We start from the raw sequence: 17,128 nt of genomic DNA, 5'->3' as shown, positions 1-17,128 counted from the left end.
AAGAGTAGTCAAAGAAATAAAAGCATACAGATGCTTAGGACCAGGTAGTGGGTTAGGTTGTTACCAATTATTCCACCTCTGCCAAATGCAATAGCCAAACCTCTTACGTATTTAACACAGGAGTGAATAATAAAAAGTTTTACAGCTGAAACAGAAACAATGAAAAGTACGTATATAATTTTTAAAAATAATTTTCTCAACACCCTAATGGCAATTTTAGTATCCTCAAGGGTAAAACAATGGGTATGATGGTTGACGTTTTTTTACACTTGGATTTGAGCGCAAGATTGATTATGACATCACACCAACTGACTGTTGGCAAACAGCAGAATTTAAAAATATAATCCAATAAACATGACTAATGTTTTTCATAACTAACAAACAATACAATAGAATTGTATATGCAAGGAATTATGTTATCCGTCCTCTGTCATGAGTTAAGGCCTGTCCACACAAGCGGGCCTGATCGGCGTGCTCTGGGGTTGACGAGGCAAATTCTAGCCGGCTCATCTGTGAATGTTGTCCACACGGGTGGGGCGATGGAGAGGTGGGCGTGCCTGATGATGCCAGTAGTGTCTTCAGTGCGGTACGATAAACATGGTGCCTACCGCAAAGAAGATATTGTGAAGCATGATAATTGCTTTGTGTGTGATGAAAAAGAAGAAACAATAAAGAATAGGATGCAAAGAATGGCTCAGTAAAAGAAATGTATATATGGTTAACGTACGTCTGCCAGGATCGAAGCTCAAGCCATCGGGCACCCCCACGGTGATTTTGCTACAAGACCCATCGGGAAATTTAACGGTTTGCCCGTTAGAGGGGAGGTCCGCCGATCAGGCCCGGTCGTGTGGACAGGCCTTTAGGTGGAACAACCACCAGCCCAAGTTGGGTCTCTGTTATTCTACCAACCCAAGTTAAACTGTCAGAGGGGTGGTTAAAGGTGGGTCATAAATGTACAAGACTACAGGTTTGTTAGTTATGAAATAACATTTTGAAAATTTGTCATTTGTTCATACACGGAACAAACCTGGTGTCTTAACATTAAGGTAGACTTGCTCTTGGTGGGAGTTAAGTATGATTAAATGACGAGGTTTGCCACACCAAGTTTATCTTCGGTTCAGGCCTCTGGGTTTTCATACAGTACCATAGTTCATTGCATAAGCATAAGATGAAAGGCTATTTGTTTAAAAGCAAACCAATGTTGCTACTTATGTAGGTTTGTTATCATCCCTCTCTTTCCTTGTTGAAGAGAGGAATGTTACAAACTGTCCCACCAGGGGCACTGGATGAGCTACACAACCTGTAGAGCAGCCACCACTGGACCCATGGAAAAGTGCCCAAGGACCTATGGGCAACATCTTTCACTTGAGGTAGAATTAAGTGAACGTGGTTTGGCGACGCCATAGACCAACATTCAATATTCTATGAACAGATAAATTTTTCTTGAATGCCAAAGAGGAACTCTGCCTTCTGAGGTTATTCTCTTTTGCATGCCCAATACTGGCTTAAGGAACTGATGATGACAAAAGCATTCGTGATCGTTTCTTGTATCCAGAATGAGATTGTATTCTTGGACACTTCTTTCTTGACCTGGCCTGCACTAACAAAAAGTCTTCTTCATCTTAGTCTAAGATGGCGAGTTCTTTATAGATAAGTGGGCAGTGTTCTGATAGGACATACCAACATTTTGTCAGGGTCATTGTCAACAAAGTCTCCCAAAGAAGGTATAGAAAAGGAGTTGAATCAGTCATCATGAAATGAGGGATTTTGTGTCTTGGCAACGAATTCCGGAACAAATTTGAAAGATACTGACTTCCAACCCCTGGTATGTATGACATCATTAGACATGTAATTCGCTTACCCTTTTTGCTGAAGCGAAGGCTACCAAAAAGGCTATCTTCTGGGTCAACAGTCTATACGCAGCTTATTGCAACAGCTCATAAGGGTAATGAGCAAAGCTAGTCAGTACAAGAGTCAAATCCCAACTGGGAGACATTAATTCTCTTGGGGAACAGGACTGCTCAAAGCCCATAATCAGAATAGATATCTTTCATACATAGAACTAGAGCTAAAGCAGCCCTGAAGCTGTTTATGGCTGAAAAAGAAAGTAGTTTTTTTGTTCTGAGAAAAAACAGGAAATCGGCCATCTGTTAAATGGAGGTTCCGAGAGGAGAGGATCCCGGTTCACGACACTAATCACAGTAGACGGGCCACTTTCCCTGGTACACAGACGTGTAAGACTTTGAGATAACCTGCCATCTGAGATGCTAAAGTACTTTGAGAAAAGCCTCTCGCTTGCAGGAGATACTTGATAGTCTCCATCCATAAAGAGATAGGGACTCTTATTGACAGATGATACCTCTCCTCATGAGGTTGACAAAGTAGATTGTGCAAGGGAGGTCTCTCTCGGTACATCTGACACCAACAACAGCAGAACCGGAAACCATTCTGCTTCGGGGTCATACAGGAGCTACCCAAGTCATCTTGAGATTCTGGGACATCATCACTGTTCAGGACATGGAGAATCATGCAAAACAGGAAATGCATACACATCCAGGTTGCCGTAAGGATATTGCAGTGTCTTCTCCACTACTAATTTGGTAGATTAATATACTTATCACAGCAATACTTTGAATTATTCTGTTCCCTGCCCCCATTTTGCTGGTCATTTGAGTCACTGATTAAGTTGTCCTGTTGCAAAGGCATCCAAATTGAGCCAAGTTATTGATCAATCAACTAAAAATCTTAATCCTTTTACCCAACAAAACTGTAGCTGGCACGCGACAGTGAGTTCCCTATTTTATTATTTTTATGTGAATTGTAACTGCTTTTACATACAGTCATGTTTTTTACTGTCTCTTCTCTCATCAACAATATAAATGGTTCCTCTCTCTCTATCTCATTTCAGGTGTGTCTCACTATGATGATTATTGTTTGTTTGTAAGGTGTTTTTACATTGCATGCAACCAGCGGTTATTAGTCTCCAGGAACAATGATAACTACTTACTGGAGGCAGGATTGGAGTCTCCAGGAATATAGATCACTATTTACTGGAGGCAGCATTGGAGTTTCCAACAGTAAGACTTCAATGCTGCCTCCAGTAATTAGTTATCATTGTTCCTGGAGACTCCAATGCTCTCTCCAGTAAGTAGTGATCTGTGATCTGGAGACTCCAATGCTCTCTCCAGTAAGTAGTGATCTGTGATCTGGAGACTCCAATGCTCTCTCCAGTAAGTAGTGATCTGTGACCTGGAGACTCCAATGCTCTCTCCAGTAAGTAGTGATCTGTGACCTGGAGACTTCAATGCTGCCTCCAGTAAGTAGTTATCATTGTTCCTGGAGACTCCAATGCTCTCTCCAGTAAGTAGTGATCTGTGACCTAGAGACTTCAATGCTGCCTCCAGTAAAGTAGTTATCATTGTTCCTGGAGACTCCAATGCTCTCTCCAGTAAGTAGTTATCTGTGTTCCTGGAGATTTCAATGCAGCCTCAAGTAAGTAGTTATCTGTGACCTAGAGACTTCACTGCTGCCTCCAGTAAGTAGTTATCTGTGTTCCTGGAGATTTCAATGCTGCCTCCAGTAAGTAGTTATCATTGTTCCTGGAGACTTCAATGTTGCCTCCAGTAAGTAGTTATCTGTGACCTAGAGACTTCACTGCTGCCTCCAGTAAGTAGTTATCTGTGTTCCTGGAGATTTCAATGCTGCCTCCAGTAAGTAGTTATCTGTGTTCCTGGAGACTTCACTGCTGCATCCAGTAAGTAGTTATCTGTGTTCCTGGAGACTTCAATGCTGCCTCCAGTAAGTAGTTATCTGTGACCTAGAGACTTCACTGCTGCCTCCAGTAAGTAGTTATCTGTGTTCCTGGAGATTTCAATGCTGCCTCCAGTAAGTAGTTATCATTGTTCCTGGAGACTTCAATGTTGCCTCCAGTAAGTAGTTATCTGTGTTTCTGGAGACTTCACTGCTGCCTCCAGTAAGTAGTTATCTGTGTTTCTGGAGATTTCAATGCAGCCTCCAGTAAGTAGTTACCTGTGACCTAGAGACTTCACTGCTGCCTCCAGTAAGTAGTTATCTGTGTTCCTGGAGATTTCAATGCTGCCTCCAGTAAGTAGTTATCTGTGTTCCTGGAGACTTCACTGCTGCATCCAGTAAGTAGTTATCTGTGTTCCTGGAGACTTCAATGCTGCCTCCAGTAAGTAGTTATCTGTGACCTGGAGACTTCACTGATGCCTCCAGTAAGTAGTTATCTGTGTTCCTGGAGACTTCAATGCTGCCTCCAGTAAGTAGTTATCTGTGTTCATGGAGACTTCAATGCTGCCTCTAGTAAGTAGTTATCTTTGTTCCTGGAGACTTCAATGTTGCCTCCAGTAAGTAGTTATCTGTGTTCCTGGAGACTTCAATGCTGCCTCCAGTAAGCAGTGATCCATATTCCTGGAGACTTCAATGCTGCCTCCAGGAAGTAGTTATCCATATCTCTGGAGACTTCAATGTTGCCTCCAGTAAGTAGTTATCTCTGTTCCTGGCGACTTCAATGCTGCCTTCAGTAAGTAGTGATCTATATTCCTGGAGACTTCAATGTAGCCTCTGGTAAGTAGTGACCTACATTCATGGAGGCTTCAATGATGCCTCCGGTAAGCAGCTACCCTTATTTCTCGAGACTTCAATGGTTCCTCCAGTAAGTAGTTATCTACATTCGTGTAGACTTCAATTTTTCTCTCTATACTCTGTTTTTTTTCATCTGTCCATCCGCCTATGGTGTTTGTGTCTGGTAACACTGCGTCCTGGGCTTTAAATAGTTACGCTGTGTAAGTTTTAGGTAAATAAAAGGATATCTGGGTGTACATTTGCCACTGAAAAGTGTTTTAATAATTTACTGTATGCGAATTACACCGTCAATATTCGAAATAGGACATTGTCATTATTGACATATTATTGTCGAAAGCAAGCTGCCTTTTCGGGGTGGCGAATGGAACAGCCAGACGCAGAGGCGGGAAAATTGTTTCTCTCGCTGTTCGCTAAGGCAAGATGTCAACTGTATTGGACCACACCTACTCTGCTACTGAGCTACTTGTTACTTCATTACACGTAAGTATATCAGCATATACTTTTAATTTTTATAAAGTGCGTTTTAGCCAGATACGATATTACGTAACTTGGTTTAGCATCTGTTTAATGGAATTTGTGGAAATATTTTTTCATTGACCGTATTTAGAAAGGAGGAAGTTCTGGTTGTACTGCTTTTTACTTCAAGCTGTTGCCTTATTCGCTAAAGTCACTGGCATCAATAGCATTGCTGTTATTATAGTGGATTAACTTAACCCTTAAACGCCGACTGGACGTATTTTACGTCGACATTTTTTGTCTCTCGGGTGCCGACTGGACGTATTTTACGTCGACATACAAAAGTTTTTTTTAAAAATTCGCGGAAAAATACTTTTAGGCCTACCAGCCGAAAACTCTTGAATCACGCGCCTTGGGGGATGCTGGGAGTTCACGGATCAAGGTGTTGTTTTGTTTACAATCGTTACGCAGGCGCGCAAGCGCGAATTTCTTTCTTGCCGCACTAAAAAGTATCTGTGACACATCTCTGAAATTATTTCGTCACTTTGACATAATTTTTGTACCATTTTAAATTAGCCGTTACATAGAGTATTATATATGAAAATGTGCGCATTTTTATGTAGAATACAACAAAAAAATACTCATGATTGTAGCTTTTATCAGTTTTAAGATATTTTCATATAATAAATAACGATAAGTGCCAAAATTTCAACCGTTCGGTCAACTTTGACTCTACCCCAGAAATGGTCGGAAAAAAACGCAATTTGTAAGCTAAAACTCTTATATTTTAGTAATATTCAATCATTTAACTTAATTTTGCAACTAATTGGAAGTCTCTAGCACAATATTTCGATTTATGGTGAATTTATGAAAAAACTTTTTCCTTACGTCCGCGCGGTAACTCTTCCGAAAATAATCATACATGCGATTGTGGTAATGTTTGCACCATTTTAAATTAGCCGTTACATAAAGTTTTATATATGAAAATGTGCGCAATTTCATGCACAATACAACTACAAACAACCCATGGTTGTAGCTTTTATCAATTTTGAAATATTTTCATATAAAAAATGATAAGTGACAAATTTTCAACCTTCGGTCAATTTTGACTCTACCGAAATGGTCGAAAACGCAATTGTAAGCTAAAACGCCTATATTCTAGTAATATTCAAGCATTTGCCTTCATTTTGCAACAAATTGGAAGTCTCTAGCACAATATTTCGATTTATGGTGAATTTATGAAAAAAATAAAATTTTCTTTACGTCCGCGCGGTAACTCTTCCGAAAAAATCATACGTGCGATTGTGAATAATGTTTGCACCATTTAAATTAGCCGTTACATAACGTTTTATATATGAAAATGTGCGCAATTTCATGTATAATACAACAATAAATAGTGAAGGTTGTAGCTATTCTCATTTTCGAAATATTTGCATATAAATCACGATAAATAGAAAAAAAACCACGTTCGGTCAAATTTGACTCTACCGAAATGGTCGAAAAACGCAATTGTAAGATAAAACTCTTACAGTCTAGTAATATTCAGTCATTTATCTTCATCGTGAAACAAATTCGAAGTCTCTAGCACAATATTTAAATTTATGGTGAATTTTTAAAAAAAACTTTCCTTCCCTCCGCGCGCGGATTCTCCGCCACAAATCTCCGAAATGCGTAAGTCCCATTCTCGGAATATTTGCTCCGTTTCATATTAGGCATTTCATAGAGTTTTATATATGAAAATGTGCGCAATTTCATGTAAAATAAAACGAAAAATATTTGAAAAGTTGTAGCTTTTCTTATTTCCGAAATAATTGCATATAAAAAAAATATATATATAAAAAATTCGACATTCGGTCAACTTTAGCTCGTCAGATATGGTCGAAAACTGCATTTGTAAGCTAATATTCTTACAGTAGATAATATTCAATCATTTGTCTTCATTCTGAAACATATTGGAAGTCTCTAGGACAATATTTTAGATTTATGGTGAATTTTGAAAAAAATATGTGTTTACGTAAGCGCGTTACGAATTCATGCATTATTTTGTGATAATATTTTCTCTGTGTTGCTTTTATCGTTTTACAATGTGTTATATATCAAAATAATCGCAATTTAGTGCACATTACAACGAAAAAAAAAGTAACTTGTTACCTTCAACCGTTTTGCGCACAGCGCGATTTGAATCATTATATATGAAATTTCGTTTTTGCGCTATCATATATCGCATTATTTATATATGATAATGATAATTTTTTTCATTTCTGATGGTTGCATACTAAACTTCAAGCAATGACAAAAAAAGGAGCCAAAAATGAACTCTTAATCTTGAAAACTAAGCGCGCTGTGATTTTTTGAAAAAAATATTTTTTCCGCTTACGCGCTCACTCTCAAACCCCTCCGGCATACGGGAGTCATTTTTTTATTTACCGCTCCGGCGTTTAAGGGTTAAGCTGAACCCCAAGAGTGGTGGATCTTGATAACGAATTACAGTTGAGCGAGACCTCGGGGGGAGGCGGGTGGAGTGTGTTGTTCCGTCTCCCTCTCACACCCTCTCTCCTGGACCGTAGTACAACTTATTCACACAAATCACCTGATTGATAAAACATCTATTCACTTTATTTTAATGAAGTATTCGTTTTTCATCATTCTTTCTCGAGACCGTTTTTCAGCCAAGAATATTAGGATGGTAATCATACAATGCTGACAATATCTTTATGACGAGTCGAGTTATAGGGAAAATCAATCAAGGTTTTTTTTTATTACATAATAGTGTCTGCTGCCGCTGCATGATTCTATGGTAATTCCTCATTTCTCGTAGTTGACTGAAACAAATTTGAAGCTACTCCTTTCATTTAGCATTACAATTATGTTAAAAAGACGTATCAGTGCTAGGCTAAATGTTATTAATAAATGAATATGTAAACAAATATAAGGCTCCTTTGATTAAGGGTTACCACCCTAATAGTCGTGGCTAGAAAATTGTCTCGAGAATGAATGATGAAAAACGAATACTTCCCCATAAAAATGAAGTGGCGAACAGATGTTTTATCAATCGAGTGATATGCATAAGTTGCATTACGTTCCTGGAGGGAGGGAAAGAGGGGGACGGAACAGCACACTCCACCCGGCTCCCCCGCCCCCCCACATAAATCAAGATGCAACATATTCATACAAATCCATCATTTCCTCCTCTATACCGATTTTTATCTAAAATCTGAAAGCGCCATTGTATTCAGGAAAATTTTAAGTACAAGAACAAATGTTTTATTCTGAACTTGATCTCATATTCCTAAAAAAATACACGTACATACACAAAACACATACACACACACACACATATATACATATATATACAGAGAGATTTATATATATATACTTATATTTCAGGAATGTGGGCCAGATGAAGAAGTTGATGCTGAAGATGATTTCGACGACCTACTCACTGCCTCTCCTAAAAGGAAAACCCCCAGAACATCCCCACATAAATACACCAGTCAAACACGCAACATCATCATGAATGTCCACGACTTTTTTGTTAAAGAAGGTTCCTGTACAAAAGCTATAGACATCATAAAGAAGACTGCAGCAGCAACTGGAGTGTGTGAGCATACTATCAGACGGATAAAGGCAGAAATGAACGCATCACCAGATGGAGTAATAACATCACCACCGGCAACTGCACGACTTCTCACTGTCCTGGGTCAAGTGGACGACTTTGATAAAGATTCCATTCGCAGGGAGTTGCTGGCCTTTTATGAGCGTGGAGAACTGCCAACTTTGGAGAAATTATTAGTCATGGTGAAGAAACCTCCTCTTGCTTTTAAAGGATCCCGCTCTTCTTTATACAAGTTAGTGAGACAAATGGGTTTTAAGTACAAGAAAGTGGAAAGCGGTCGAAAAATCCTGATGGAGAGGGCTGACATAGTGGCTGCTCGTCAAAATTACTTAAAGGAGATGAAGAAAAATAGAGACAGTTGTGACCCCCGAGTGGAAATATACTTGGATGAAACATGGGTCAACCAGAATGTGAGTGTTGAAAGGTGCTGGACGGATAAAGATGGCTCAGCTGGACCAAAACTAAAATCAGGACGAGGAGCCAGATTTATAATAGTTCATGCAGGAAGTCAAAAGGGGTTTGTTCCAGGTGCTTTGCTTTTGTTCAGGGCAAAAAATGGCGCTAAGGGAGATTATCACGACTCAATGGACCATCAACGATTTACGGAATGGTTTGAAAATCAACTGCTTCCAAATATTCCTCCAAATTCACTGATTATTATGGACAATGCACCGTACCATTCCAAAATTTTAAACAAAGTTCCAGTTACCAGCAATAGAAAAAATCAAATAACTGAATGGATGCAAAATAATGAAGTCCCATGTGATCCTTCTCTGAGCAAAATTGAACTACTCCAAATCTGTAAGCGATACCAGCACAAACAGCAGTACGAAATAGATGAGTTAGCTAATCATCGTGGACACAAAGTGCTGCGGCTTCCACCTTACCACTGTCTGTTCAACCCCATCGAGCTCATATGGGCTCAGGTAAAGGCAAAAGTGAAGAACAACAACTCAAATGCAAACCAAAATATGAAAATTGTTGAAGACATTACGAGGGAGGCAATTAACAATATAAGTTCTGAAATATGGAAAAAATGCATAAATCACACCATGAAGATAGAAGAAGAATATAGAAAAAATGACAGAGCAGTTGAACATTTAATTGAAAACTTTATTATCAATATACAATCAGATGAAAGTACTGAGGAAGAGAGTGAAGGTGGGCACATGTGTGTGATAAAAAATGGTAGGCAGGAAAGAATGTGATTGGACCTAATAAATTTTAATTTTTATGAGATCATTGATGGAACAATCACCTTATGAACATTATTTTTTGGGGGTATCTTGATGTACAGGCTTATTTTCAATTTGCTAAATAAACAACATTTTATATTTTGAATTTTCTATTCCTCTTCATATTGAGACAAACTTCTTATGCGTGTGCATGAGAGAGAGAGAGAGAGAGGGAGGGGGGGGGAATAATAATAAAAATAACCATTAAGAAAAATATGAAAACAACCTTAATTAATTCTCCAGTTCATTAGGGTAATTTTCTTGACTTGACATTAATAATAATAATAATAATTTTGCTACATAAAATCAATTCATTATTGTTGCCGTAGCGAACAGCGAGAGAAGCAATTTTCCCGCCTCTGCGTCTGGCTGTTCCATTCGCCACCCCGAAAAGGCAGCTGGCTTTCAACCATAATGACAATATCCTATTTCGAATATTAACGGTGTAATTCGTATACAGTAAATTATTAAAACACTTTTCAGTTGCAAATGTACACCCAGATATCCTTTTATTTAACCTAACACTTACACACAGCGTAACTATTTACCGGGACGCAGTGTTACCAGACACAAACACCAAAGGCGGATGGACAGATGAAAAAAAAAAGAGTATAGTAAGGTGTTATCCACATTCCTTGAGAATGGGGCACAGTTAAAGCCTGAAAGTAATTAAGTTTGAGTAAAGTACCATATTAATACTCACAAGTAAACAATTTATACTTGGTAATTTTGTAGATTTCTTTTTTCAATGTAAGGAATTTTACAAGAATGGAAATTTCCCCAAAAAAGGACATATAGCTTCAGTCAATCTGTATTGCTCGAGTCCTATAACAAAAGCTAATATGAAACTATGGTTGTGAAAAACACTGAACATGACAATTGTGTATTACTACATAGTTTTTAGATAGGTGCTATAAAATCATTTATGAAACTAGCTTATTTTTATAAAGGAAATTCATAATTATATAATTACAAAAAGCTTGGGTGTTTTACTTCTTAGCAATGATTAAGTCCAAGGACCAGCTCAAATGAGGGAAAAAATTTAGCCATTTAAGTTAAGTATAAAAAATAAAATGAAAACCTGACGAATACTGAAAGCAAAAGCAATGGAATCTTTTGATCACTTCGACAACCAAGGATATTTGAAGAGAAGGGCTGAAAAATTACAAGCCATTTCATTCGGCTTGTTGATAGATAGTTTGATCCCTTTTATTCTCGACTTCCAACAGATAGAAAATCACCAAGAAATGCTTACGTGACTAAACCTGTAATTGCAAGACAAAATTTTTCAAGACATGAATAGAACCGCTAGGGAAATGAAAGTGAAGAGAGGTACAATGCTCTATCCTTTGTCTAACTTGCTGAAAAGGGCAAAATAAATTACAGACTAAATCAGGCTGGGTTGGGGCACTTTTTTGGTTGCAAAAGTCAAATGAGAGCGTACGATCAGCACCCATCACCAGTTGCATTTAAACATCGTCTCAGAGCTCACCTTTTAGGAAAAGACAGCACACTTGTAAGCTCAAAGAGCAATGTTTAAAACTGCAACAGTGAAAATGTAACACCCGCCTCATTTTCCCACGTCCCTGAAAAGCAAGACGCATCATTCAAAGACGAAGGAAATTCCCTTCAGAAAGAACCCAGTATATCAGCAATTTTATTTTGCTTTCCAGAATTTAATAAGGATGATCAAAGTGATGACTTCAAAGATCAGGAAGTTGAAGAACAAACATGAGAAGATGCCATACGTTAGCGGGTTCATTGCTCGCAAGTTTCCAAGAGATGACACAAAGATTGGTGCCATAAGCTTTGGCGAGGGGAAACTAATAAAACCTAGAGTTTCTTGAGCGTTTGAAATGTATGAATAAGATGTTTGATTCTCACCATGGGAGGAAAATGTTTTAACAGCCTTAAGAGGAGCGATAATTAAATTAGCGGATATAATTAGCAGTCACATCCAAATAACTTCAGAAGTCGAAATATTTTGTTCCATGCCATACAGTTTTTAGAATTCGAAATTTGAACACACACATTAGTAGTTGCAGAAAAGCGGTGCATAGATTGAAAAAGTTAGCAACATTGCTATATATGTGCAAAATGTGATTTTATGGAGATCTGTTAAATGTGTAATTTAGACATATATTTATATTATTGTTTAGAATGTTCTTTAGAACTCTCTCATGATTATTTAATATATTGAAATATAGTTTTTATTCTGGCTATTATTTTCCTTCGGAAACAGATTATAGTATTTAATAACGGATAAAAAGAAGAAAGCAAAGGTAGGTTTTCTCTAATTTCAATGTTATTTGGCGAACATGTTCTAATGATCTCTTATGATTATTCTTCTTAACATAGTAGAATGAAGAACCTACATCTGACTATTAATTTAATTACGTACCGAATAGCCTAGAGTATTTAGAAAAATAAAAAGAAAGAAAGTAAATGCAGGATTGCTATAGGTTAAGGGGCCTGACTGAGGTTATTGTGACGTCACGTACCTAGCTGTTTAATCCTGTACCCCAGTTTAAGCTGCGCATGCAAGACCTTATATTCTCTAGACCTTGGTTCAACTAGACCGTCTCACTCGGCACACCGAGCACTGGCTCAATTAAGACTTTTTTTTTTTTTTCTTCTTCTTCTTTTTTCTGAATTGCATTTGATTGTTTTCATATTTTATCATTACGTTCAATTTATTGTGAAATAACATTTTATTTGTTATGTGAATTGGTAATGCTTTTACGTACATATTATAGTAAAGATTTTACTACCTCTTCTTCTCTCCTCAACAATACCACGACGCATGATAACTTAAAATTATTCATTCATTATTCCCAAAAAATATAAACGCTACCTTCCTCTACCTCAAGTTAGCTGTGTATCACCGCAATGACTGATGATTTTGTTAATCATTTGTGCTAAATTTTATTGTGAAAAGCTTTGTTCTTTCATTTACTATTTTGTTAATATTGTTCAACTAGACCGTCTCCTCGGCGCACTGAACACTGGCTCAATTAAGACTTTTTTTTTTTTTTTTTTTTTTTTTTTTTTTCTTTTTTTTTTTTTTTTATTGCATTTGATAGTTTTCATACTTTATCATTACGTTAAACTTATTGAGAAATTCCCTTTTTATGTGAATTGTTATTGCTTTTACGTACACAGTAATATTTTGACTCTCTCTTCTCCTTCTCTCCTCAACATATCAACGCTCCCACAGATATAAAAGTATCTGTGAATGCTCCCTTGTTCAGTCTCAAGTCAGCTGGGCGTGACGTCACCGCGGTATGTGCGATTACATCTTTTATGCTAAATGTTATATTGAAAGCTAAATTTTATATTAAATGCTTTATACTTTAATGTATTTTGTCGAATATTGTTATCATTAAACTATATATTGTAAATGAAAAAATAAATTAATACAGTTTAACTTTTAAGACCCAGCAGGCTGTTGAATACAAGTATAAACTAGATAATCAGTCAGTTCGAAGTACGAGCATTTATTCGATAAACTATACAAAATTTTCTCAAAAATTTTGTTCGAAAAACGGAAAGTTCGACATATGAAACGTTCGAGAAACGAGGTACCACTGTATATGAGGCATAACTAGCTAATGGTGCATGTGTATAAAGCAGAGGTGACATTTTTTTAAAGCATGCCATGATGCCACTAAAAACCCAGGGAGATCACATTGTATTAATTAACCCCTAATGGACTGGATAATAAATCAATATGCAATCAGCACCCCAGGCCGGCAAAACTTTGAGGTTGGCCAATTTAAGAAAAAACACCTCAATGGAAAGAGGAAGGTTGCAAATGCGCATGTAAAAAAAAAAAAAAAAAAAAAATGTTCCTTCCTTCCAAGAGAAGTTGAAAATGACTATTTTCAAACCCCTTGTGGAGCCTCTTTTACAAGATTGTAGATTTTATTGTTTTACATGATTTGTCTAATAAATTTATTTTATTTTGTAAAACTATATTTATAGCTCACACACTATCAAATCAGATGCAAAATAAAATTAGTAACAAATTCTGAGCATATTTGTTGTAAAATATTTATGTAAATTTACCATGACAAAGATGCAAAAACTCTTTTCGATTAATACACGATTTTTCTAATATTTCTTTGCAAAATTACATTTATAACTGACATAATACCATAAAAGATAAGAACTGAAACCAACAGCAACCCCTTGGTATATTTATAAGCAAATTTACAAAAAGATGTCTTGTGAGACAAGAGGCACAACATCCTTCCTTGAAGTCAAGAACCCAATTAAGTCTCTCATGAGCTGCCCAATGGATTTTAGCCAGTCTAAAAGTTGCCATTAGTGAATTTATGGGTATAAAAGTAATGGCACCTCTTTCCCACTTAATTCCCCAAAATCGATGGCGCATAATATTGTTACTCACCACAAGTCACTCTGTCGCCCACCCAAAACCTTTTATTATTCCTCATGTGTGCATGTCTGTCCATTAAGAGTTAAGATACTGGGAGAGTAACATTCCTCATAAAAATTTTAATTAACAGCATCCATTTATTTGTATGGCTCAGTGGCTTTTCAGCATATTTTGTTGGAAAAAATCTGTTTCTACTAAGTCCTAGCCTTGTTAGGTTTATGGAAATGAGGAGGCTGACAAGTATGCTATGTGAAAAATGCTCCTTTCAGAGGTATATAGTACAGTATTTTTGAATAAATAAAGTTTCCCACCTGGATATGAAATAACCAATATAATCATGTATTTTAAGGAAAGAGATGGTCTTCCACTCCTCTAACAAACAATAAAAAAATATAAAAGGATACAAACCAGTATAAGACACAAGAGGAATAAAAATGTTTCAATAAAAATGTTGGACATACTCGTACTTAACCCATTGGTATATTCTATTAGGGAACAGTGCTCCAGTCTGTTGACTGTGATAAGTTGCTATCAGCTCAGCATACTTTGATCCATTGCTCCAAGTACAGTGACTGTCACAAGAGATCCAATCTTGATGAAAATTATTCTTCTGAAATTTTGGGAAATGATGTAGACATTTACATAATAAACTAGGTAGTTTTTTAAAACAAAGATTTTTGGAAAAAACATAATTGATTTCATAATTTGCTTGCCTGACTTATTTTTCTAGCTTATTTTGAAACAAATATGCAGACATTCCCAATTTATTTTTATGCTTAATTTTTTACCATTACTACTACTATGTGTTTAAGAATACTTACTGGTATACTGTCCATACATGGATCCACTATAATACACTATTGCATATGTATCTTCCAGTAAGTTTGGCGATTTTGTAGCTATCTGCATTTTCTTACACCTCCTCATGAAGAGTTCTGTAAAGAAAGATTAATGTTATGAAAAATCAATTTCTGCTGAAGAAGACTAAGAACTGTACCAAAACTTAAGACATGATGAAAGATCATGAATTTATGTTTTTTTTCTCAGTGGCAAGATATCCCTTTACTTCCTGCTCTGTGGTAACAATCCCATGGAGGTTTCTCATTAAAGTTCGTGTGAGAGTGATTGTTATCCTGGTGGAATGAGCAGTACTGCTGGTAGAAAAACGGAGGCATGCCCGCTTCTTGCCATGATAAAAAATGGGAAAGAAGTTATACTTTTCTTTTTATGAGAAATACTCTGACAGAAACCATTTACCTGATGTTATGACAAAGCGTCTGAGTTAAAAGCAAGATAATGAAGATTTTTAATTAATTTGTATGTTTCAAAATTTACCGACAAAATGCTACAAGGAAAAATATAAGAGAATGCAGTCATAAGAGAAGGATGTAAAACCTCATATACATGCATAAGGGGAGAAATGAAAGAAGCAACGTTTAGGAACAAAAGCAAATCTGTTCATAAGGTCTCACAAAACCAGCAAATCTCTCAATGACGGTGGAAACAGTGGGGATACTTACATTTTTATGGAGAGAGTCATTCTCTATCTTCCTTGAATGAATGCCTATATTCAGATTTCAATTTACACACTGAAGACACATGGTGATAATCTACATCTGTGACACCAAAACAATTGCCAAACTTCAAGAGGATCAGAATCCAGGAGAAGGATGGAAATTTTAGATATTTAACTAACTGATCCAAAAATACTGATTTCAGTTACCTATCTTCGAGCTGAGTTGTGATGTATCTGGGTCATATGACTTCCATGTCTGATAATTAACTATATATACATAGTACATCATTTTCATAATGTTCAATCAAAAGAATCAAGAGAAAACCAGGGTTAAGTTTCCCTAGAAAAAAAAAATGAAAATGGAGTAAGCAGAATTGCAAAATTGTGATAATTAAGCTGCTAAACAAAACCACTTTGTTCCATTTCTAGTGTTACAAAATTGGGAAAAATCGCTGGCATCCTACTTACCTTAAATGTGACGTGGAAACTGAGTCAAGGCAAAGCAAAAGAAATCTGACAGCTCGGCTGAAGGAGGCCAAAGGGATGTCATAAAAACTTGTAGCACTTCCTAAAATGTGCCACACAAGGGATTAAGCGTCATGAAAATATAGCTACTGGCATTCACCACCCAGTCCATTGAATATATAGTATTCGGGCCAAAGGCCAAGCACTGGGACCTATGGGGTCATTCAGCGCTGAAATGGAAATTGAGAGTAAAAGGTTTGAAATGTGCAATAGGAGGAAAACCTCGTAGTTGTACTATAAATCAATTGTTAGGAGAGGGTGGAAAGTAATATGGAGGAAAGAGAATATGAAAGGAAGTACAGTATAGGTAATGAAAGGGGTGGCAGCTAGGGGCCGAAGGCACGCTGCAAAGAACCTTAAGTAATGCTTGCAGTACACCACATGAGGGTGCACTGATGGGACTACCCCCTATGGGGACCACCCAGTCCATGACACTCAAATTATAAAAAGAACTGTGCATTGTCATCACTGTAGACGTGTTCGCAATCCAATTGCACAAATAATATACTGGGAGTATTACAGCTTGTGAAGTTGCAAGCATGCACTTCGCTGCCAATAGGCAGAAGAGGAAAGTTGTAATTGTTAATGGGACTTCTCAAGAACTCATATGTAACAGGTTGCGCCTAAAGGAAGGGACTGATAAGTGTATGAGAACCATGAAATGGCACCATTTGGCGCACACATCTTCTAGGTGTGGGTCTAACAACTGTCACTGCCATTTGCAATCATTTCATGATGATGTTGCTGAATATAACTTGAGAAAAAAAACAAGAGGG

General features: G+C 37.0%; 1 long non-coding RNA gene across 3 annotated transcripts in view; it reads right to left on the bottom strand.

Moving 5' to 3' along the window:
* LOC135222913 (uncharacterized) overlaps positions 1 to 17,128 on the bottom strand; it is a 33,767-nt gene that overhangs the window by 4,239 nt on the left and 12,400 nt on the right. The window contains exons 2-3 of one of the 3 annotated variants that reach the window (XR_010316390.1): positions 15,133 to 15,246; positions 14,779 to 14,921 (exon numbers count right to left, since the gene is read on the bottom strand). This is a non-coding gene — a long non-coding RNA (uncharacterized LOC135222913). Of the gene's footprint in view, positions 1 to 13,684; positions 14,922 to 15,132; positions 15,247 to 17,128 lie in introns of those variants that run through there. The other 2 variants (XR_010316388.1, XR_010316384.1) reach the window with 2 other exon arrangements.

The sequence above is a fragment of the Macrobrachium nipponense genome, chromosome 20, assembly GCF_015104395.2.
Source record: "Macrobrachium nipponense isolate FS-2020 chromosome 20, ASM1510439v2, whole genome shotgun sequence".
NCBI classification, from domain to species: domain Eukaryota; kingdom Metazoa; phylum Arthropoda; class Malacostraca; order Decapoda; family Palaemonidae; genus Macrobrachium; species Macrobrachium nipponense.
The sequence above is the reverse complement of the archived record's forward strand: the minus strand, read 5'-3'. Positions and strand labels throughout refer to the sequence as shown.